We start from the raw sequence: 24,383 nt of genomic DNA on the forward strand, positions 1-24,383 counted from the left end.
GGATTGTTAAGAAAAGGCCATTCAAATATTTGGGGGAGATTCACAAGGAGTGGACTGCTGCAGGAGTCATTGTTTCAAGAGCCACCACACACAGACGTATCCAGGACATGGGCTACAAGTGTCGCATTCCTTGTGTCAAGCCACTCATGACCAATAGACAATGCCAGAAGCTTCTTACTTGGGCCAAGGAGAAAAAGACCTGGACTGTGGCTCAGTGGTCTAATGTGTTGTTTTCAGATGAAAGTAAATTTAGCATTTCATTTGGAAATCAAGGTCCCAGAGTCTGGAGGAAGAGTGGAGAGGCCACAATCCAAGCTGCTGGAGGTCTAGTGTGAAGTCTCCACAATCAGTGATGGTTTGGGGAGCCATGTCATCTGCTGGTGAAGGTCCACTGTGTTTTATCAAGACCAAAGTCAGCGCAGCCATCTACCAGGACATTTTCGAGCACTTCATACTTCCCTCTGCCGACAAGCTTTTTGGTGATGGAAATGTCATTCTCCAGCAGGACTTGGCCCCTGTCCACACGGCCAAAAGCACCAATACCTGGTTTACACACAACAGTATCATTGTGCTTGATTGACAGCAAACTCGCCCGACCTTAACCCTATAGAGAATCTATTATAGAGAATCTATGGGGTATTGTCAAGAGGAAGATGAGACCCCAGACCCAACAATGCAGACGAGCTGAAGGCTGCTATCAAAGCCACATGGGCTTCCATAACACCTCAGCAGGGCCACAGGCTGATCGCCTCCATGCCACATTGCCGCATTGATGCAGTAATTGATGCCAAAGGAGCCCGACCAAGTATTGAGGGCATTTACTGAACATACATTTCAGTAGGCCAACATTTCAGATTTTAAAATAATTTTTCAAGCTTTAGTTCTCTAAATGCTTTCTGTTTGTCACTTATTGCGCCCTTTACAGCTCTATTTAGCCATAGTGGTTTCCTCCTATTTCTAGCATGTTTATTCCCAAAGGGTATATATTGTGCACAGGTCATATTCAGGATGTTAATAAATGTCTCCCATTTGCTTTGTGTATCTTTATGTCTCAGGATATCGTCCCAGTTTATTGCTCTAAGATCATCTCTCAACCGTTGGAAATTTGCCTTCCTGAAGTTTAGTGTCCTTGTAACCCCTCTACTACACATCTTATTAAAGGTTACATGAAAACGTATTATTTTGTGATCACTATTACCCAAGTGACCCCCAACTCGTATATTTGATATGCGGTCTGGCCTATTGGTTAATATTAGGTCTAGCAGAGCCCCCCTTCTTGTTGGGTCCTGAACCAGTTGTGAAAGGTAATTGTCTCTCATAGTTGTCAAAAACCTATTACCTTTGTTTGAACTACATGTTTCTGTCCCCCAATGTATTTCAGGGTAGTTGAAGTCTCCCATAATAATGACTTCTCCTTGAGTCGCTGCTTCATCTATTTGCTTTACGAGGATATTCTCTGCTACTTCCATTATTTTTGGAGACTTATAACAAACCCCTATCAGTAATTTATTATTTTTTCCCCCTCCCCTTATCTCCTCCCACAGGGACTCTACATTTTCATTAGATTCACATATATCTTCCCGCAAGACGGGTTTTAAGGATGATTTTACATATAAACACACACCCCCCGTCGCTTGTTTGTATGGTCATTTCTGAACAGACTATAGCCCTGTAAATTAACTGCCCAGTCATGGCTCTCATCCAGCCACGTCTCAGATATCCCTACCATGTCATAATTATTTTCCAACAAAATTAATTCTAATTCCTCTATTTTGTTGGTGAGGCTTCTGGCATTAGTGTACATGCATTTTATGTATCTCTCTGTACCTCTATTCCTTCTTACTTTATTGACTGTTCTAACCCCACCCCCAATTTCTTTATTTGTGCCCAGGTCACTATCTGCACTATCTTCCCCACCTATAAAATGAACACTCTCCCCCCCAATCCCTAGTTTAAACACTCCTCCAACCGTCTAGCCATTTTCTCCCCCAGCACAGCTGCACCCTCCCCATTGAGGTGCAGCTGGTCCCTAGCGTAGAGTCGGTAGCCAACTGAGAAGTCGGCCAAGTTCTCCAGGAACCCAAATCCCTCCTTCCTACACCAGTTCTTGAGCCACTTATTTATCTCCCTAATCTCCCGTTACCTCTCTGGCGTGGCATGTGGTACCGGTAGTATTTCAGAGAATACCACCTTGGAGGTCCTTGCTTTCAGCTTGCAGCCTAATTACCACCCTCCACCACATCTACCCCAGTGAGCTGCTGCTCAGTGAGCAGCAGACTCCTTTCCATATTGTCAATGGATCTCAGTGTTGCCAGCTGCTCATTTAGATCCAGTACCTGGGCTTCCAAAAGCACAATGTGCACACATCTCGCGCAGCAGTAAGCAACCCGACTGGCTGTTCAAGGAATGCATACATGTGGCAAGATGTACACTGGATAGCATTGTCAATAATGGAGCTCATTTCCTAATGGGGATTGCAATAGACAGAATGTTAAGTAAAAAGAAAAGTAAAGAATTAATATAATACAGACAGCAATTCAGTCCAAAGTCCTCCCTTCCAAACTCCCTGAATCCAAAGTCACTGAAAAACAAGTCACACACTTACTTTCGTTCGCACTTACGCTCCGGTCACACTCACGCTCGTTCATACTCGCAAACTAAGAGATTTAAAGAGGGGTTTTTTTTTGTTTTTTTTTTCCCCTTTTCCAGCAATGCACCCTACAGCTCAATGACTAAATAATGTCAGCGCAGGTCCTTAAGTCCACCGCAAGTTGCCGGTAAGTGAAGACAAGGAGACCGGGGGCCATCAGAAGGTAAATATAATATTTATTTTTTATTTTATTCTTTTTTTTCCAGGTACTATGGTACCCGGATCCGGAGGAGAGTCTCCTATCCTCCAGCCCCGGGTACCATCCGTACATTGAATTGCTTGGATTCCGCAAGTACAGATCCAGTGATGCGGAATCCAAGCGCTACAATGAAAGTCAATGGCGGCGAAAACGCAGCACTTCCGCAAAATAATTGGTAGTGCTGCATTTTTTTCTGCAATGATAATCCACAGCGGATATTTCCGCAGCATGTACACAGCACATGCGGATTATCATTGGGGACAATGGCAGGCCTTCTACCAAGCGTTTTTTAAGCGTTTCTGCAGTGTTTTTGCCGCTGCGAAAACGCTTAAAAAACGCATCGTGGGCACACAGCCTTAGTAACATTTTGTCTTTGATGCAATGAAAGACAGAGATAAGTCTAGAGATACTAAATTAATTGAAATTTAGAAAATTTCCATTTTCTGATAATTTGCATATCATTAACATGTTGATCAATTTCATGATTTACATAATGTCATGACTTTTCCTTCTTGGTGTTGCAATTTCAATGTTAAGGAGAATATATACTGTCAAGGAGAACACCAGAGAGATCACGCAGAATCCCACGGCTGCCATCAATTGGTCAAAGATAGGGGGTCGTAACTAGTGTTGAGCCACCCCCGTAGTGTTCGAGTTCGGTTCGGTTCGTCGAACACCCGTGTGTTCGCCGAACTGTTCGTCGAACTGTTCGTCGAACACCTTCGAACACTGTTAAAACCAATGGCAGGCAAACAAAAACACATAGAAACACATAGAAAACACCTTCAAAGGTGTCCAAAAGCTGACAAACTGCTCAGAAGACATAACTAACACATGGAAAAGTGACAAGTACATATAGTCATATAGTCATGCGAAAATAAAAGAGGTGGAGGAGTAAAAGGAGGGGGAGACACAGATATAGGCATGTCATGCCCTTCTAAAATCCAAAAAGTGAGAAGCCGACACGACCAGTCCGCTCCTGCCCGTGCCACCTCCGTGTCGCCGGGTTTGTGCCAGAGCCGCGGTGAACCCTGACGGCCAGCCCCCCTCTCCCAATACTGGTGCCTGTCCGCTGGTGGGTCGAGCGAGCCCCCCTGTGGTGGAGGCAGCTCTAAGCTTTTTAATTTAAATTGTCTCTCTAATTTGAATGAATACACTTTAAATCCATTTACAAGGATCTATTGGAGGGCAAGTCTCATGCCAGCAGCCACGGTAATTCCAGCTCCAGTAGCGTCCACTAAAGCTGCTGCAGTTAAAAAGCTTTTATAAGGATCGAGCTCGGCTGTCCACCGCAAGGCATCCTACTGCCAGTCCCAGCCCCTATGCCTTGGGGTGCCTCCTGATGCTCTTCACTAAGTATCCCATGGTCCCGAAGCATTTCCTTTGAAAAAATTAAGTGTCTAAACTACAGGTGGTGCAGCTTGATTAACAGCCGGGATAATCCGCTCACTAGCAGACACTGCTACTAGGCACAAAGTATTTCCTGGGCTAGATGCAGTTAAAAATTTGTAATTAGATACTCTCGTTGGATGCTGAGAAAGCATTCCATAGAGTCTCCTGGCACGCCATATATGATTCTCTTAAAAAGCTTGGGGTAGGGGTCTAGGGGACCCTTTTATAGCCAAAATCACGGCCCTGTATCGCAATACGTCACCTAGGCTGAAGATAAATGGAACTGTAGCACCCTGAGGGCTCGGTTGCTACAGACGTATTGCACCTCACCCAGAGGTGTGATATATCACTCTCAGGTAAGGATGGAGTGTGGATCAGGACCCGACACCTGCATGCATTACACCACATTGCCGTGGGGCAGGGCGACCAATATGCCCCTGAGATGGGCACGACAGTCCCTGTCCCTGGCTGGAGTGGGGGGAGGGAACACTGAGGAAGGGGAACCCTGTAGTGCAGGAGCAGGGAGGAAGCAGTTCCTGGGTGCATTGAGAAGGGAGTATAAAAGGTGGGCACCATCTTAGTTCAGTGCAGAGAAGTCTGAGCAGAAGTGGCAGGGAGCAGGGGCTCTGCATGAGCTCTGCTCCGGAGGCGGGCCTAGTAACAGAGGCCCAGGCCTGGAAGAGGGAGAAGGAAGGAAGAGGAGCGGAGAAGGCTCCAGGAACGAGGAATGAAGGGATCCCAGGGGTGCGGACGGGCGAGTCGCCACCGCACGCCCGAATCCACCTGCGTGGAGGGGTCAGGCCAAAGGGGGAGACCGGTCCCCGAACTAGTGGAGGCAGGAAACGACCCTCAGCTAGAAACCGGAGGCTCTGACATTTTATGTGGCGCAGCCCCTCGCTACACCCGCTAGGAAGGCACCACATAGGGTCAGGGAAACTGGCGCCAAGTTTACCAAGAGGAGGCCCGAGGCAGCCGGACAGAAGTGTTGGTAAGAAAGGCCAGACAAAGGACAAACAAAGGGGGTCCTGTGAAGTGCTCCAAAGTTATCTGGGAGTTGTCTGAGCCCCTCACCTGGTGAGCACAGTACGACGTGGGCAGCCGTTACCTGCAGACGTGGTCTGGATAATAAGAACTGTGAGTAAAGGCCCTGAACTGCATCACTGACTCCGTGTCGTTACTGCTGCTGCCCTGCACCATCACCCCCATCCTCCGCATACACTGCCCTGAGGCTATACTCCTCCCGTGGGGAGTTATGCTACGCTCTGCTGCACCCACAACACCAGCCTCAGTGGTCTGCCCTGTAGCGGCGGTTCACTCTGACCGCAATCCACGGGTGGCGTAGTCGGACATTTAAACATGAAAACCACATAAATAGTTCCGCCACTTTTTTGACCGCCCTGAGCCACGGAACTGGGTTGCCGCCACGAAGACTACAACCACCAGCATCCACCAAAAAGGGTCCGGCTCCGGGTTTCCCAAGGCCCAGGGGGTGCGTCAGAACATTTTCATCACCTTTCACAATCACCAATGGGACAAGGCAGTGATGTCCTCTGTCCCCTCTCTTATACATCCTAGTGACGGAGCACCTGCTCTCATCAATTCGCCATAACCCCAATATTAGGTGGATTGAGGTGGGAGGCACCGAGTACAAGTGCTCTCTATTTGCTGATGATGTCCTAGTATATATCACTCAATCACATATATCCATCCATGCTGTTATGGCTGAAATAGATCACTTTGTTACATGGTAAAATTTTAAAATCAATGCAGCGAAGTCTGAGGCCCTCGATGTCTCCCTCCCCAAATCCATATAGGATTCCATCCAGTCCAACTTTCCCTTTGCCTGGCCCTCACAGGGTATCAAATACTTAGGAATTCCTATTCATAGAGACCTCTCCCATCTATGTTATCTTAATTTTGGGCCCTTTATTGAACAACTCCATACAGACCACGGTTGGCAAGTTAGAACTGTAAGATTCACTACGTGAACCACTGGTGTTTTGTGGAAAAGCACATGTACACTGCGTTCCAAATTATTATACAAAAAGTGTTTAGGAGTGATAAGGGAAGAATTTGTTTGTTTGTCAGTTAAACTCATTGATGGTGATGTGTGTCAGGGCTCTTTATATCACTGTAAGCAATTGAAGACACCTGTGCTAATTAGTTTGGCAGGTGTGTCCAATGAAAGGCAAGACTACTTAAGAAGGCTGTCTCACATTATTAAGCAGCCTACATTTTCTGCCAAAATGGGAAAGAAAAAGGATGTGTCGGCTGCTGAGAAGCAACAAATTGTGGAGTGTTTAGGTCAAGGCATGACTACAATCAACATTGTGCGATGATCAGGATGAAGTGTCTTGGCAATCAAGAAGTATGTAGCTGATTCACAGTACACACGTGTGCGTGCTGATAAGGGCAAATTGAGGACTCTTTCCTACAGGCAATTACGTCAGGTTGAAAGAGCAGCGGCAAAAAAGCCTTGTCATAGCAGCAGACAAGTTTTTGAAGCTGCTTGTGCCTCCAACGTCCCCCGAACAACAAGATGCAGGGTCCTTCAGAGGTTTGCAGCTGTGCATGCGCCATCCTGTCGACCTCCTCTATCCACTTCACACAAGCAGAAACGGCTCCAGTGGGCCAAACATTACATGAAGACTGATTTCAAAACTGTTTTGTTCACGGATGAGTGCCGTGCAGCGCTCGATGGTCCAGATGGATGGAGTGGAGGATGGCTGGTTGATGGACACCCCACGCAAACACGGCTACAGCGCCAACAAGGAGGAGGTGGAGTAATGTTTTGGGCTGGAATCATGGGGAGAGAGATTGTCGGCCCCTTTAGGATCCCTGAAGGCGCTAAAGATGAACTCCATAATGTATGTGGATTTTCTCAAACAGCACTTCCTGCCATGGTTCAAGAAGAAGAACCGTGTATTTCACAGCAAGATCATTTTTCTGCATGATAATGCACCATCTCATACTGCACATAAAACATCTGCATCTCTGGCTGATATAGGCATAAAAGGGGACAAACTTATGGTGTGACCCCCATGCTCCCCTGACCTCTACCCCATTCAGAACCTTTGGAGCATCATTAAAAGGAGTGTCTATGATGGCGCTAGGCAGTTCACATCTAAGCAACAGCTCTGGGAGGGTATTCTGTCCTCATGCAAAACAATTGAAGCAGAAACCATCCAAAACCTGACAAATTCAATGGACGAGAGAGTTCAGAAGTTCCTTTCGAACAAGGGGTCCTATGTGAAAATGTAACATCACCTAGAATAAAGTTTTGAGTTGAAAACTGTTTGATTTCAGTTTCTAACAACCTGCTAATGCTTATAATTTCAAAAATGACCATTTTTTTGGTCTTTATTAAAATGAAAAGGTTGATCGAAAAGTTTGGGGGATCTAAGAGTGTGGCAACCCAGTAGTCATGATTACTTCGAATTCTGACAATATGAGGGTCATGCTGCAGGTAGTGCAGCAAGAAGGCACTTATGTGCCTTGCGCATCTCGGAGCCCCAAAATTATTTTCCGGGCTAGATGCAGCTAAAAATTATTTTTAATTTTAAATCTGGTGAAGCTTTAGTATAGATGGCCTAATAGGATCAGTGCTGCACACTGCTACAAAGCCCAAATTATTTTCCAGTCAAGATACAGATAAACATGATTAGTAATTTGAAAGCTTAAAACGGTTGGTAGGGTGATTTTAACCAATCATCAAGCTTTTACTCTCCCCAGGATGACACAGGGGTAGAAAAGTCGTTTCGGATCCATGATTTGTTCAGTGGAGAGCCGCGTGCGCTTATCTGTCAGCACACCACCAGCAGCACTGAACACACGTTCAGACAGAACGCTGGCTGCGGGGCATGACAAGATCTCCAAGGCGTAAGTGGCTAGCTCCGGCCATTTATCCAGATTGGAAGCCCAAAAAGAGCAAGGGTCCAGTGACACAGTCGTGGCTTCAATGTTTACTTGGAGATACTCCTGTACCATCGTCTCTAGGCGTTGACTATGTGTCAGACTTCTTGTCTCCTGTGGCCTTGCAAAGGATGGGCTAAAAAAGTGGTGAAATGATTCCGCAAAATTGATGTTACCAGCAGATACTGTGGTTCTGTTACGGTTTGAGTGCTGAACACTTGACGGTCCCACGGTTGGCAAGTTGGAACTGTGAGATTCACTACGTGCACCACTGGTATTTTGTGGAAAAGCACATGTAAGATTCTGCAACAGTCTCTGCTGATACTCCTGCATGCGTGCATCCCTTTCTATGGCAGGAATAATTTCTGCAAATTTACTTTTGTACCGGGGATCTAACAGTGTGGCAACCCAGTAGTCAGGATTATTTCTAATTCTCACAATTCGAGGGTCATGTTGCAGGTAGTGCAGCAAGAAGGCACTCATGTGTGTTGCGCATCCAGGAGCACCAAGTCCCTGTTGTGTTGGTGGCGAGGTAACAATCATGCTTCCTTCCTCTGTCCTCTCCCCCCAACCTCGCACAACAGAAATGTGATCAAGGTCTCCCTCATCTGATGAGTCTTCCATCAGTTCGTCCTCCACTTCTTCCTGGGCTCCTGCACCTTCCTCACTAGTTTGGCTGCTACCATGCGCCCTGGTAAAACCATCTCCCCCACCCTCACATGCCTGCCGCCTTGGTGCTGCCGACCGTCTGGACCTTGCAGATGTTAGCCCTTCCGCATACAACTCCTCCTCCTCTACTTCCTCCACCTCCTCTTGTGCCACCACCTGACTCCGAATTCTGTTTAACATGTGCTCCAGCATGTAAATCACTGGAATAGTCATGCTGATAATGGCATCGTCAGCACTAAACATCTTCGTCGCCATTTCAAAACTGTGCAGAAGGGTGCATAGGTCCCTGATCTGAGACCACTCCTCCAGCGTGATTTGCCCCACCTCTGAATCTCGTTGGCCCAGGCTATACGTCAGAACGTATTGCACCAGGGCTTGTCGGTGCTGCCACAGTCGCTGCAACATGTGCAGAGTTGAATTCCACCGGGTAGGCACATCGCATTTTAGCCGGTGAAGTGGCAGGCCCAACGACTTCTGTAGAGATGTAAGTCGCTGAGCTGCGGGATGCGAATGGCGGAAGTGAGCACACAGCGACCGTGCCCTCTGCAGAAGGCCATCTAGTCTGGGATAGTGGGCTAAAAATTGCTGGACAACCAGGTTCAACACGTGAGCCATACAAGGCACGTGTGTGACATTGCCCCGGCGAAGGGCCGCACCCAGGTTTGCAGCATTGTCGCACACGGCCTTCCCTGGTTTCAGGTCCAGTGGAGACAACCATTCATGAAATTGGTTCTCCAGAGCTGACCACAACTCCTCAGCTGTGTGACTCACATTTCCCAGACATTTCAATGTAAAAACCGCCTGATGACGTTGAGCCCTACTGCCAGCATAGTAAGGAGGTATGCAGGATCCCTTCTGCGCTGTTAGAAAGCTTGTGGCATGACCAGACAGGCTTTGGGTGCAGGTGGAAGACCGAGAGGAGGTTGAGGAGGCAGAAGCAGTGGAGGAACTTTGACATAAAGAGGATTGACGCACAACTCGTGGGGACGGCAAGACTTGGACAGCAGCCCCTTGTCCTGCTGTCACCATAGTTACCCAGTGCCCAGTCAGCGACATGTAACGCCCCTGTCCATGCCTACTCGTCCAAGTGTCTGTGGTGAAATGCACCCTGTCACACACAGAGTTTCTCAAAGAAGCGGTGATGTTGTGTGCGACATGCTGGTGGAGCGCAGGCACACCTTTCTTTGAGAAGTAGTGCTGACTGGGCATCTGGTACTGGGGCACTGCGACGGACATAAGGTCTCGAAAATCCTCTGTGTCCACCAGGCGGAAAGGCAGCATTTCTGTAGCCAAGAGCTTGCAGATGGTGAAATTCAACCTCTTAGCTTTCTCATGGCTAGGAGGAAATGGTCTTTTACTTGTCCACATCTGAGGGACCGAGGGCTGGCTATTGTGCTTAGACGGGGTTGATAAGGGTGTCCCCGGCAAACTGCCGGTCTGTGAGGAAGATGCAGGCGGACATGTTAGGTTGCCTTGATCCAAAGGTGGTGCTATCGATGTCGGACAGCGCTCAACACCAGCTGGTGTTACCACCTCCAAAGAAAATGATGACCTGCCAATCACGCTGGCTGTTGCGGGTAAAGAGGTGGCAGGTCTGCGCCCCAAAACAGGTGTGACTGCTGTCCCCCCAGTCACAGAGGATGAAGAGGCCGCGGATGCACAAGATATGGCAGACGGTGGTTGGCCCGGCCGGCTAGGCCGCATTGTAGCACACTGAGCTTCCCACTGCAACTTATGCTTCATGTCCATGTGCCGGTTCATGCATGAAGTACTCAAACTATGTATTTTTTGGCCTCTACTTAGCTTTTGCTGACAAATGTTACAGATAGCACGAGTTGGGTCATCTTTATCGATCTGAAAAAATGCCCAGTCTATGCAAGGCTTAGCACCCATGCGACCTGAAGAGCCACCACGACATGTGGTGAGAGGCAGAGTTGTGTTTGAGGATGCAGTTGTTGACGTGCTTCCAGTACTACGTCTCTGTCCAGGAAGGCGCAACCTGACCTCGTCGTCACTAGCATCTTCCTCCACCTCCTCTGCTGACCTCATCTCTTGGCTGACTGTGGGTTGACAGTAAGTGGGATCTCCGACCTCATCATCATCACCCTGTGCGTTATCACACCCGTCGTCCTCAGAGCCAACCTGTTCCTGCCCTGACAAAAAACTAAAGTTGTCGCTCCAATCAGGTATTTGAGTCTTATCATCGTCTTCCTCATTGTCTCCACCAACAGGAGTTACAGTTTGGGAATGAGGGTCTACATTATGGTCAGAACCTTCTGCGTCTGGTCCTGGATCCGACTCATAAAGATTCTGGGCATCAGTGCAGATCATTTCCTCGTCTGGATTCACAGAAGCGCTGGAGTCGACCTCTGATTCCCAGGCTATAGTATGAGTAAACAGCTCTGCAGACTCAACCATCTGTTCTACCTCATACTCAGACGGGCAGCTGGAGATTTGGGAGCTGTGAGGAAGCAAGTGCCATTGGGGTGACACCTTTGAGGACTGGAGTATTTGTGATGTTGAAGTTGATGTGGAGGAGAGCCCACTTAAAGGAGCACTTGATATCCGTTGAAGCACCTGCTGTTTTTGTGCCTCATCTGGAATTTGTAGCGATTGGCGTGGCCGTAAGAAAGGGATCTTATCACATTGTCCGCTAAAAGAAGTAGACATTTTAGTTTGGCTGGAAGATGGTCTTTCTTCTGCAGATGTTACTGTTGCTTTAACACCTACCCCACGGACACAACCTTTTTTCCCCTTCCCAACACGCCTATTCCCCTTTCCACCAGCAGCAGGCCTTTTTCCACTCATTTTGGTGGTTAACTAATTAACAACTCTGGAGTTGTTTGCACAAAAAAACAATGGATGGGAACCGAGCAGAGCTGAGTGGCCAAACTGTGGTATTAGGCCAAAACTATTGGCTGGGTTAGATGCAGAAAAAAATTATATTCAATTTGCAACCTGATGGAGGTCAGTATAGAAGGACTAATAGAACAAGTCCCACACACTTCTAGAAGCCCAAATATTTTTTCAGAGCTAAATGAAGAAAAAAATTATTTTTAATTTGCAACCTGATGGAGGTCAGTATAGATGGACTAATAGACCAAGTCCCACACACTGCTAGAAGCCCAAATATTTTTTCAGAGCTAGATGCAGAAAAAAATTATTTTTAATTTGCAACCTGATCGAGGTCAGTATAGATGGACTAATAGACCAAGTCCCACACACTGCTAGAAGCCCAAATATTTTTTCAGAGCTAGATGCAGAAAAAAATTATTTTTAATTTGCAACCTGATGGAGGTCAGTATAGATGGACTAATAGACCAAGTCCCACACACTGCTAGAAGCCCAAATATTTTTTCAGAGCTAGATGCAGAAAAAAATTATTTTTAATTTGCAACCTGATGGAGGTCAGTATAGATGGACTAATAGACCAAGTCCCACACACCGCTAGAAGCCCAAATATTTTTTCAGAGCTAGATGCAGAAAAAAATTATTTTTAATTTGCAACCTGATGGAGGTCAGTATAGATGGACTAATAGACCAAGTCCCACACACTGCTAGAAGCCCAAATATTTTTTCAGAGCTAGATGCAGAAAAAAATTATTTTTAATTTGCAACCTGATGGAGGTCAGTATAGATGGACTAATATACCAAGTCCCACACACTGCTAGAAGCCCAAATATTTTTTCAGAGCTAGATGCAGAAAAAAATTATTTTTAATTTGCAACCTGATGGAGGTCAGTATAGATGGACTAATAGACCAAGTCCCACACACCGCTAGAAGCCCAAATATTTTTTCAGAGCTAGATGCAGAAAAAAAATATTTTTAATTTGCAACCTGATGGAGGTCAGTATAGATGGACTAATAGACCAAGTCCCACACACTGCTAGAAGCCCAAATATTTTTTCAGAGCTAGATGCAGAAAAAAATTATTTTTAATTTGCAACCTGATGGAGGTCAGTATAGATGGACTAATAGACCAAGTCCCACACACCGCTAGAAGCCCAAATATTTTTTCAGAGCTAGATGCAGAAAAAAATTATATTCAGTTTGCAACTTGATGGAGGTCAGTATAGATGGACTAATAGAATGATGCTATGCCCAAAAGATTTTACTTCACTAGGTGCAGTAAAAAAATTGGTATTCTATACACAGGTGTTATATCTTGCAACACAGATAGGCTACTCCACTGACTAACACACTCTGCAATAGGCCAAAAAGGATTAGCTTTGCTAGATTCAGCCAAATGCTGTGAAAAAAACTTGCACAGCACTGGCACAGACCTGCCTGGCAAAAACTGATAGGAACTCATGTAACCTAGTCCTGAAAAGGACTCCAATTACAATTAGTCTTTACTCCCACAACCTATCTATTTAAGAGCACAGACCTCCCTGATAAAAGTCGTAGTAAATGCTGTAACCTAGTCCTTAAAAGGACTGCAATCACAACTATTCCCTACTCCCAAGCTATCTGTATATTTGTGCGAAAATTGGCTTGAAATTAACAAGGTATAGCGCACACAGCAACAGCGGTGCCGTCTAACATGCAGCTGCAGCAGTGAGAAAATGGTGGCGACGGGGAAAATGGCTTGGTCTTATAGGGCAAGGACATGTGACATACACTGCCAATGACACATGCCCTTGCTTGTGTGAAAAATAGCACTTCGCTCCGTGTGTGCGCTGCTGATAGGCTGACAGATTGCACCTCCCCACTGCAAATGCGGGAAAGAGAAAAAAAAATGGAGATCTTCATTGTTCCTGCAGAGATCCATCCCCTGCCCCTCCCCCCACCCCGCTGTACACTCAAACTGCGTATTAACATTAATTTTCATCATTACTGAGAAAAAATCCAGTTATGATTTTGGTGCACAAACAGTTATCGAACATAACCTCGAACAGCCGAATTTTTCTCAAATTGTTCGTGTTCGCCGAACGGCTCGAACACCGCCCAAAACAGCTCGAATTTGAGATTGGCGAACAGTTCGAGTAGAAAAACGCTCATCTCTAGTCGTAACTAGACTCACGACGCTATTATCTTTGGAGGAAACAGCTCTCTGCTGCCCCCTATCATCCAAAAAATTACACAGTTGACCGACGATTAAGGGAGGAGGCAACCTGCAGTTTCCACTACCAGACTGATTATTAGGAAACTAATAGTGAGTGTATGGTATATACACCTCTGATTCCAACGCATGGAATATATGTATATACTTTTAATATGATCACTGCGAATTCCACAATAACCCAAGAAAGATTATTATCTGCCACCACCAGTCGTTTTTTTATATTCAGGCCCACTAGATGCCTGTCAGGTAGCGTATGGCTTAAAGGCGCGGTTTACAGAACAAAAGGAACAGAACTATTACATTTTAGATTTAATCCAGAACGATAGGCAATGTTTATAGAAACTATACAAAAGATTTTACAATGGGGACAACACAATACAGAATATACAGTTACATAAAATAAAACAGATACAACAAAAGAAACGTGCTACGCCAATCACAGAGATAATTGAGCTAGCGGATGGAAGCATTCCGACTGAAAACGTCTGGTAAACGGGATCAAACCTACACTGACATGTATCTTCCTTAGCATTGAACACAGATTATAACTTGCCTTGATCTTTTATCAGCACCTGAATTACACCCACACACCCCCCTGTGATGACCTCACATGAGCTGGCTTGTGGGATGATCTCAGTCCTTCAGGATTTTATGAAATTCCCAACTTACGAGATAACTTCACTCCGGATGATCGCAAAACTTCGAGATTATTGCCATATTTTTCATAGGGATTTTATCTTTCCCCAGAGCAAACATGACATGGCTGTTGTCAGTTATTTCTACACTATTGATTTGTGGTTTATAGGCAGGTGTTACAGTTATAAAAAAAACATACATCTACTTCCCTGATTCGTCCTGAAGCTGAAAATATATGTCCCATAACTATTGGATTCATACAAACTGCAATATTCATAATTTTATATAGGAGACAAATGTCTGGGCTGGCTATTGTAGCATTTCCCTTGCAGGAAACCACAGTGTCCCTTGAATTCAAGATGCATTTCCTGGGGAAAAAGACCCTTCTGCTTTGCTATTAATTTGTAAACACTGCGACAGATTCATTCCTCCCCCTGTTCTGTTTTATTATTTACCTGGATTAATATTCGACTATGTGGGTTACTTATGGACATTGTCTGGTGATAGATTAAATATGTCCTATTCAATATATTTATTGAACCTTTTGGTCTTTAGTACATATCATTGGCACTTTTATTGTATCTATTCATATTGTCCCTCAAATAGAAGGTATATGTGTGTACATACACATATTTTAATATAATATCTCCATTACACCTCTTACTAGCAATTAGCATACACCATATGCAGCTAGCTATATATGTATACTATTTCTACTAGACATTACAATAGATACCATTTTTGCCATAGCTAGTGTTTGGCCCCTTTCAGATTGACCTGTATTTCATGCCACGGCTTGTACTCGTCGGTGGTGGGGGACTGGCCAATCCCCGCCAGCGATGATGTCATTTTGGCATTAGGCATATCTTGCTTTGAGCTTTCTACTTACCATCTTTGTTGCTCAACATACAAGGACACGCTCTGCTTGTGCACTGTGGCGCCCCTGTGGCATCTCGGCCCATGAGTGGGTGATGGAGAGGGTGATGCAGTTCCTTCCTCCCATCTCTCACGCTGCATACCTGTCCTCGTCGTCATGGGAGGCGGGGTAACTCAATTGACAGCGCGCCGATTGGCTCACTCCCACACTCTCGTTACATAAATAGGACTCACCTCTTATTTTGACCATGCCTACTGACGAAGCCATGAGTTGAAACGTGCGTTGAGGCACTTGGTTGATCGCTCTGCCCAGTCCCAGGCTCCCCACCATGACTCAAGATATTTGTGCATAGCTGGGTTTATCTGGCACATAGTATAGCAAGATCTGCTGCTGATAGCTCTGCATTTATCTTAGCTTGTGCATGCATAATCCATGCACTGTGCCTTATGTATCTAGATTTGCAGATGTCGTACATGCACTATTATTACCTGTAATTTGATGTCTATTTTTTTGCAACTCTATTTACATTTATAGCTGCTGTTTAATTGTCACATCAGCTTTGCCATATTATACAGTATCTTGTGTACTTTTAGTTCATGGGCCATTTATATTAACCTGGGATGTTCAGTGTGATCCTCTTTGTCACCCGTTGGGATTTTGTCCATCTTATCCAACTATGGTTTTAGTTGTTTCTCTCCCAGCACCCATTATGTTATGTTTTCATTTATGTACTTTGAGCAAATAAAATTATAGGGCATTTTTCATATCTCTTCTATGTCTGGGCTTTTGATATGTTGATTACTTATATAACTATCTTATTATACCCGTTAGATCTCTAGGTTACGCTTTGTTGTGTGATATACGAGTTGAGGTATGTGTCACTCAGGTTGCTAGCCTGTGTGAACTGAAACCTACAACATTTATGCCAGCATGTTATATGCTGTGGGTTAACTCACTTAAAGGGTCTGTTTTTTGGTGAATTTCAAAGAGGGTGGAAAGCCATTCAAACTACCTCCCCTCAGGGTGTGGCTGAGCAAGGTTTAAATGCTCAGTCACTATTTTTCAGTTACTGTGCTACCTGGAGCGGACAAAGACTCGATGGCTAAAGGACTCTGTTATACTTCATCTTTTGTTTTCCCGTTAACCCCAAGAGGGACTGTTTATTTTTATGAGACGCTGCTGGAGTTTATGCCACACAATAAACCCGCAGGAAATTTACCCAAACCATGTGTCTTGTATCCGCCTCTGGAGAGCCGAGCAAGTCGCTTTACCACAGTTGGTGTGAGAGCGCTGGGAAGATTCCAGGAACACGTGTACCTGCCATAGAGAATGGTGGATGTCCTGGGTGAAGACAGTCAGCCAGCCAGAGATGTCTGGCAACATGGAGGAGCTTATTAAGCATTTAGTCCAGAGCCAGCAGCAGCAACATCAGCAGCACCTGTAACAATTACAGCAACACCGGCAGCTACAGCAGCAGCAGATCCTGTAGCAGAAAGCTTAACAGGAGATGACCAAACTGTTACTACAACAAATCCACTTGCAACAAAAGGCGCAGCAGCAGCACCAGCAGGAGCAGCAACAGCAGATACAGCTTCTGGCATACGCCATCCAGGGCAGAGCGACCGCCCCACCCCAAGCACGGACTGATGACTCACATGTCTGGAAGGCGGTAAGAAGGGCCATGCTAAAGATGACATCCAGGGATGATATAGAAGCCTTTCTGACAGTCTTTGAGAGGGTGGCTGATTGGTAGAGACTTCCACCAGAACAATAGGCAGAGGTTCTGGCGCCATATTTGTCGGGTGAACCCCAAAAGGCATATTATGGTTTGGCACTGCAGGACGCCAAGGAATATGCCAAACTAAACACAGAGATCTTGGCATGTTTAGGAGTAAATATGGCGGTGAGAGCCCAACGAGTCCACCACTGGGCATATGCCGGCGACAAACCCCCTCCCTCGGAGATGTTTGACCTATTGAATCTAGTTAAGAAGTGGTTGCAGCCAGAGTCCTCTACTCCAGCCCAGATGGTCGAATGGGTGGTGATTGATAAATTCATGCATTCCCTTCCCAAGTCGGTACAGACTTAGGTGCCCCAGGGCGATCCCCAGAACGCAGATGACTTCATTGGCCTGATAGAGAGGTACCAGGTGGTTGAGAAATCCCTTGGGAAACCGGATATAGTCACTTCCCCATACTGGGATACCCAAAAGGGTTCACCACGGAAGGAGTTTAGAGCCACCACTGGGGGGCGTCCCTCTTCCACTGAAGGTGACGCAAGGACTGTTGCTAAGGATATAGTCTGTTGCACTGTCACAACCCTGGACTTGTAGCCGCACGGTGTCATATGTCCCCTGAGCCCATGGACTGCAGCTTCGGCAGATGGTGTTCCTATTATGCTTATCCAACCTGCAGTGTTGACTGTCAATGGGTCGCAGGCGTTTACCGTGTCCAGTAATGGAGTAAAGGTGCTTGGATTGTTAGATTCTGGGAGTCTGGTGACCTTAATCTGAGCTACCCTTCCCCACCAGTTGGTCCCTTCCAAAACTGTGGGCATTCGGTGCATCCATGGGGATGCCAAGGACTACCCTGTGGCCACTGTGACAGTGGGAACAAACTGTGGTGCCAAGTCCCACAAGGTTGGGTGGTTAAGGACCTGATACATCCCATTATACTGGGCCCTGATTTTTCTTTGTTTTGGGACTTGTGGGGAAAGGATACCGGACTAAGTAGCGTGGGAAAAAGCCAGGACCCTGGAGAAGAACCCCTGACGAAGTCTCAAGTGGATGAGTTCCCACTGTGCGTCCTTGCTGGCGATGAGGGTGAGACCGTGACCGAGGAGGCCGACCTCCCTAAGTTAGATGTGTCCGGAGAGAACTTTGGGAATGATCAAGTTCGGGACCTGACCTTAAAGGGGGCGTTTGACCAGGTTACTGTATGTAATGGGGTTGCCCAGGAGCCGGGGGCCGAAACCAGGTTCCCCCACTTTGCAGTTCAGGGGGAGGTGTTATATTGGGTGGCCAAACTAAGGGGCGGTGAGATAGTGGAACATCTGCTAGTGCTGGGACCATACAGACAGAGGATGCTAGAGATAGCTCATTCACGTGTTCTGGGGGGACACCTAGGGGTCAAGAAAACTCAGGAGAGGATATTAAGAAGGTTATATTGGCCAGGGTGTTACCGAGAAATTCTGAACTATTTTAGGTCCTGCCCCACCTGCCAAGTTACCGCTCCCTCTTCCCATTTCCGTAGTCCATTAGTTCCATGACCAGTGATAGAGGTCCCCTTTGAGAGGATTGCTATAGACCGAGTAGTCAAGTCAGCCCAAGACCACCAATACATTCTGGTGATCATGGAATATGCGACCCGGTATCCAGAGGCGGTACCGATAAGGAACTCTTCGAGCAAATGCATAGCCAGGGAGCTGGTCCATATATTTGCCAGGACCGGTCTGCCAAAGGAAATCCTAATGGATCAAGGGCAAGGTAATGAAGGAGCTGTGCAAGTTCCTCCAGATTATCCAGCTTCGAACCTCTATTTTCCATCCCCAGACAGACGGCCCAGTGGAGCGCTTTAATAAGACCCTGAAAGTGATGCTCAAGAAAGTAGTAAAGAAGGATGGACCTACCTGGGACTACCTGCTGCCATTCCTGCTCTTCTCAGTAAGGGAGGTTCCACAAGCCTCTATCAGATTTTCTCCATTTGAGCTGCTGTATGGACTACATCCGCGAGGGCTACTGGATATCGCTAAGGAAACCTGGGAAGCCGAGGTTACGCCACACCGGAGCATCATTGAACATGTCGCCCAGATGCACAAAGAATAGCAAAAGTGATGCCGATCGTGAAGGTGCACCTCCTACAGGCACAGGAAGCCCAGGCAAGGGTTTATAACTTATCGGCAAGGCTGAGGCAGTTTCAGCCCGGGGACCATGTGTTGTTGCTAGTCCCCACAGTCGTGAGCAAGTTCCTGGCCAAATGGCAAGGTCTGTACAAGGTGGTGGAGAAAGTCAGCGAAGTTAATTACAAAGTCCACCAGCCTGGCCAAATAAAGCCGTACCAAGTATACCATGTGAACTTGCTCAAGCCGTGGCGGGACAGGGAATCTGTGGAAACTTCTTGTCTGGGAGCCGCTTTTGAAAGCAAGGTGGAAGAGGTCACTATAGCAGAGACTCTATGGCCAGCCCAGAAGCAAGAGTGTCGAGAACTACTACAGCGGAATCGGGAGCTGTTCTCAGAGTTTCCTGGGCATACTCAGGTGGTAGAGCATGACGTGCTAACAGAGCCACATGTAAGAGTGAATCTGAAGCCGTAACGGATTCCGGAAGCACGTCGGGAGGTGATCTCGGCCGAGGTGAAGAGGATGTTAGACCTCGGTGTGATAGAGGAGTCAAAGAGTGGGTGGTCGAGCCCAATCATCCTCGTGCCAAAAGCCAATGGAGAGTGGAGGTTTCGTAATGACTACCGCTGACTGAATGAGGTATCCAAGTGTGACGCGTAACCGATGCCCCGCGTTGACGAACGCATCGAGAGACTTGGACAAACGAGATACATCACCACTCTTGACATGACGAAGGGCTCTTGGCAGATCTCCATGTCCCAGACAGCCAAGGAGAAGATGGCTTTCTCGACACCTGACGGCTTTCAATATACTCGGATGCCGTTCGGACTACTGGGGGCCCCAGCCACCTTCCAGAGGGCTATGGATTGGATCCTAGCCCCACATAAGAAGTATGCTGGAGCATATCTTGACAACATTGTAGTTTTTAGCCCAGACTGAGCTAGTCATCTACCTAAACTACAGGCCGTTCTGGATGCGCTGAGGAAGGCGGGATTTACTATAAATCTGAGAAAATGTGACGTCGGAAAAGAGGAGGCCAAGTACTTGAGCTATGTCATTGGGAGAGGCGAAATAAAACTGTTAATAAAAGTTAATAAAGTGGAGGCAATCCAGACCGAGCTGCAGACCGTCTCCGAGAAGCAAGTAAGAGCGTTCCTGGGAATGGTGGGATATCACCGGCGGTTTATCCCAAATTTTGCCATGATGGCCGCGCCACTTGTGGATCTCCTAAAAGGCACCAGATCAACCATGGTGAAGTGGACGAAGGAAACAGAGACCGCGTTTCAACAGTTGAAGCTAGCACTGTGTAAGCAGCCGGTCCTGGTCGCACCAGACTTTAAGAAAGAGTTTGTGGTCCAGACAGACACTTCAGAGGTTAGTCTAGGAGCCGTACTCTCTCAAGACATAAATGGGGAAGAACATCCCGTTCTCTATCTGAGCCGGAAGCTTTTGTCATGTGAGAAGAACTGCGCAATAGTAGAAAAAGATTGTTTAGCCATAAAGTGGGCCATAGATACACTAAGATATTACCTACTAGGCTGGAAGTTTAAGCTGGTTGAGGGAAAAGAAGGGTAAAAATGCCAGGGTAACCAGATGGTTCCTAGGCCTTCAGGACTTTAACTTTCAAGTGGAGCATAGGCCCGGTAAGTTACATGGGAACGCCGATGCCCTTTCTAGAATTCCCTGTCTGGTATCGGAAGGTGCCCATACACCGGCTTTGGGCAGAGGGGGGAAATACGTGACAGAGTCACTGGTGTGATATACGAGGGGAGGTATGTGTCACTCAGGCTTTTAGTCTGTGTGAACTGAAGCCTACAAAATTTCTGCCAGCATGTTATATGCTGGTGGTTAACTCACTTAAAGGGTGTATTTTTTTGTGAATGACAAAGAGGGTGAGAAGCCATTCACACTACCTCCCCTCAGGGTCTGGCTGAGCAAGGTTTAAATGCTCAGTCACTATTTTTCCTTTCTGTAGTGTGTGGTCTGGAGAGTGAAGTCTCCAGGCTGTGTTGGGCTGAAGCCAGAGAGCAACACCGGAGTACTGGTGTTGCTGAGACTTCACTGTGCTACCTGGAGCGGACAAAGCCTCGATGGCTAAAGGACTCTGTTATACTTCATTTTTTGTTTTCCCATTAACCCAGAGAGGGACTGTTTATTTTTATGGGATGTTGCACGAGTTTATGCCACACAATAAACCTGCAGGAAGTTTACCCAAACCGTGTGTCCTGTGTGTGCCTCTGGAGATGTCACGCTGTCTCTGTGTACTGGAGGTAGGGGGCCTAAGCTGACCCTAAGCTGGGGCCCTGACTAATCCCTCTACCTGGAGGTTCTGTTAAAGGTACAGAGGTCCAGGCCGCCAGCGTAACCCCTACCTCCTGAGGATCCCTGCACCTAAGTAATCTAGTCCTGAGAAGGACCCCGATCACAACAAAAGGGGACAGGTAATAATATGCCAACACTCAGTACTTAGACGAACGAGACAGTACAAGGGTAAAACCAAAACCACCTTGCATACAAAAACTACACAACTACAACAGAGGGAACACCAACGGGAAAGGAGATAAATGATAAAGCGAGGAAGGGAAAAAACACTCCAAATACACTTAGCTCTGAAACTCCAAATACCACGATCCGCTCTGTTAGTCTGCATGAAATGCTTTCACCGACACTTCCCTAACAGACTGGCAGGCATATGAAGGAGTCCCACTACTGCAGAATTGATTGCAGCTGGGCGAGGCTGGACCTGGTCTAGCACAGAGAGAGAGAGTTAACTCCCTCACTGCCGAAAAGCACAAAACACCAAAAACTCAGCTGCGAGAAGTCAGGCTGTGCAATCGTGACGATCTTCGTGGCGACACAACCATGACAGTACCCCCCCTTCTACGAGGGGCCTCCGGACCCTCAGGGCCAGGTTTATCCGGGTGAGTCGTGTGGAAGGCCCGAATTAACCGGTCTGCGTTAATATCTGATGCAGGAACCCACATCCTCTCCTCAGGACCATACCCCTTCCAATGAACCAGGTACTGAAGGGACCAACGTTTAAAGCGTGAATCGATGACCTTCGATACCTGGAACTCCAAGTTACCATTGACCACCACTGGAGGCGGAGGTAAAGATGACGGTATCACCGGCGCCACATACCTCTTAAGCAACGATCTGTGGAACACGTTGTGAATTTTAAACGTAGGGGGGAGATCAAGACGGAATGCCACCGGATTAATTATAGAACTGATCCTGTACGGCCCGATGAACCTGGGACCCAGTTTCCAGGAAGGAACCTTAAGTTTTATATTCTTAGTAGACAACCATACCAGATCGTTGACACTTAGGTCCGGACCAGACACTCTCCTCCTGTCAGCCATACGTTTGTAACGGTTCCCCATAGTACTCAGATTATTCAGTACCCCTCTCCATACAGAAGCGAGTGATGACGAAAATCGTTCCTCCTCAGGAACCCCTGAAGAGCCCCCTCTACTGAAAGTACAAAACTGGGGGTGAAAACCATATGCCCCAAAAAACGGGGACTTACCAGTGGACTCACTCCGCCTATTATTGAGAGCAAACTCCGCCAGAGGTAAGAAAGAAGCCCAGTCCTCCTGGTTCTCTGACACAAAACACCTGAGATATGTCTCCAAACTCTGGTTCAGACGTTCCGTCTGACCATTGGTCTGGGGATGAAAAGCCGATGAGAACGACAAATGCATCCCCCGCCGAGTACAAAATACCTTCCAGAACTTGGACACAAACTGAGACCCCCGATCCGACACCACATCGGAGGGTACCCCGTGAAGCCTCACAATCTCCCCAATGAACACCTGCGCAAGAGTTTTAGCATTAGGAAGAGCAGGAAGAGCGATAAAATGTGCCATCTTGCTGAACCTGTCTACTACAACGAGAATGACAGTTTTACCCGAAGACGGCGGGAGGTCCGTAATAAAGTCCATAGACAGATGAGTCCAAGGACGCTCCGGGATCTTCAAAGGTAAGAGGGCCCCAGACGGACGGGTTTGTGGGGTCTTAGAGCGCGCACAAACCCCACAGGACGCAACAAAAGTTACCACCTCCTTATGTAAGTTAGGCAACCAAAACCGACGCGAGAGGAGATCCACAGTTGCTTTACTCCCTGGGTGTCCTGCTAAAGCTGAGTTATGGTTTGCCTCAATCACCTTTTGTCGTAGCTGATCTGGAACAAACAGTCTCCCTGGAAGTCCAACAGGGGCGTCCCCCTGAGCCTCCAATACCTCCTCCTCAAGCTCAGAGCATACTGCCGACACCACCACCCACTCTTGAAGGATAGGAACCGGGTCATTCGTATTCCCGGCCCCAGGGAAACTACGAGCTAAGGCATCCGCCTTCACATTTTTTGACCCAGGACGAAACGTAACGACAAAATTAAACCTGGTAAAAAACAACGACCACCTGGCTTGTCTGGGATTCAGACGTTTTGCAGACTCCAGATAAAGCAGGTTCTTGTGATCGGTGATGACGGTGACCGGATGGACTGCCCCCTCCAAAAAATGGCGCCACTCCTCAAAAGCTAACTTAATGGCCAAGAGTTCCCTATTGCCGACATCATAATTCCTCTCGGCGGACGACAATTTTTTAGAGAAAAAGGAGCACGGATGCCACTTACCAGGGGACGAACCTTGTGACAACACTGCTCCCACCCCTACCTCGGAAGCGTCTACCTCTACAATGAATGGCTGTGACGCATCAGGTTGAATGAGTATGGGTGCCGAGGCAAAACATTTTTTCAAGGAGGAGAAAGCTTGACAAGCCTTGTCTGACCACCTAGAAAAATCCGTCCCCTTTTTTGTCATGTCAGTGAGAGGTTTAACCATGGACGAGAAATTACGAATGAACTTCCGGTAATAATTAGCAAACCCCAGGAAACGTTGTAGTGCCTTAAGATTCTCAGGCAGATCCCACTCAAGAACTGCCCGCACTTTCCCAGGGTCCATACGAAAACCAGACGCTGAAACCAGGAAACCTAAAAACTGGAGTTCCTGTACGGCGAACACACACTTTTCCCATTTAGCATACAGTTTATTATCCCACAAGATCTGTAACACCTGCCTAACGTGCTCCTGATGAGACACCAGATCAGGCGAGTAAATTAAGATATCATCCAGATATATGACAACA

Source organism: Phyllobates terribilis, unplaced genomic scaffold (assembly GCF_046119375.1).
Source record: "Phyllobates terribilis strain yellow unplaced genomic scaffold, ASM4611937v1 Scaffold_11__3_contigs__length_659146591, whole genome shotgun sequence".
NCBI lineage: Eukaryota > Metazoa > Chordata > Amphibia > Anura > Dendrobatidae > Phyllobates > Phyllobates terribilis.